Genomic DNA, 1,647 nt, shown 5'->3' with positions numbered 1-1,647 from the left:
ATAGGTCTAGAAATCTATAGGAATGGTGTAGGTATATGCATACATACAAAATTATTCGAAATCAGCCTAAAGTTTCAATTAAATTAACCATTAAAATGAGCAGAAATGATCATAATCATGCATAAATTTGCATAATTATTACAGAACATTTACATAATTATGGGATAGAAATCTGTATATGAATGATGTACCCATAAAAATGAATAAAAATTAGCCTAAAATTTCAATGAGATTAAAATTTAAAATGAGCAGATATTGGCATAAGCATGCATAAATTTGCATAAGTGTGCATAACTTAACATAATTATGGGTCTAGAAATTATAAGAATGGTGTACGCATACAAAATTATTCCACATCAGCCTAAAATTCCAATTAAATTAACCATTAAAATGAGCAGAAATGATCATAATCAAGCATAAATTTGCATACTTGTGCAGAAATTTACATAATTATGGGGATAGAAATCTGTATATGAATGATGTACGCATACAAATTAATAAAAATTAGCCCTAAAATTTCAATAAGATTAAAATTTAAAATGAGCAGATATTGGCATAATCATGCATAAATTTGCATAAGTGTAATTAATTAACATAATTATGGGTCTAGAAATCTATAGGAATGGTGTACGCATACAAAATTATTCCAAATCAACCTAAAATTTCAATTAAATTAACCATTAAAATGAGCAGAAATTATCATAATCATGCATAAATTTGCATAATTGTGGAGAAATTTACAAAATTATGGGGGCTAGAAATATGTATATGAATGATGCACATTCAAATGAATAAAAAATCGGCCTAAAATTTCAATAAGATTAAAATTTAAAATGAGCAGATTTTGGCATAATCAATGCATAAATTTGCATAAGTGTGCATAAATTAATATAATTATGGGTCTAGAAATCTATAGAATGGTGTACGCATACAAAATTGTTTAAATCAGCCTAAAATTTCAATTAAATTAACCATTAAAATGAGCAGAAATTATCATAATCATAAATTTGCATAATTATGCATAAATTTACATATTATGGAGATAGAAATCTGTATATGAATGATGTACGCATACAAATTTTTAAAATCGGCCTAAAATTTCAATTAAAGATGAGCATTAAAATGAACAAAGAAATTAAGCATTTTTTATTATTTGTGTATAAATATACATTTTTGTAAAGATAAAAAAGTATTCAAAAACGGCCAAAAATAAAAAAATAACCATTAAAATGAGCAGAAATTGGCATAATCATGAATAAATTTACATACTTATGGGCCTATAAATAAATAAGCATATAGATGCATACATTTTACATAATTATGGTGATAGAAATCTGTATGAATGATGCAGGCATACAAATTATTACAAATCAGCATAAAATTTCAATTAAAAATGAGCAGAAATATAACAATCATGCATAAATTTAAATAATTAGCTACCAACTGAGCCCTAGAAATCTGCATTATTTTTGTAATTTTTCAAACACTAAAAGATGGGATATTTATCCACATTTAATGCATATTATTCCAAATTGGAGGCGACACATAGAATCACAATAAGATATTATGCCAAGTTAACATGAGAATATTTTATTACATAAAATAAGAGAAAACATTTATAAACACAAACAATATTTGAAATATTTA

This window comes from Amphiura filiformis, unplaced genomic scaffold (genome assembly GCF_039555335.1).
Source record: "Amphiura filiformis unplaced genomic scaffold, Afil_fr2py scaffold_110, whole genome shotgun sequence".
Taxonomy (NCBI): domain Eukaryota; kingdom Metazoa; phylum Echinodermata; class Ophiuroidea; order Amphilepidida; family Amphiuridae; genus Amphiura; species Amphiura filiformis.
This window is presented reverse-complemented; position numbering follows the sequence as displayed.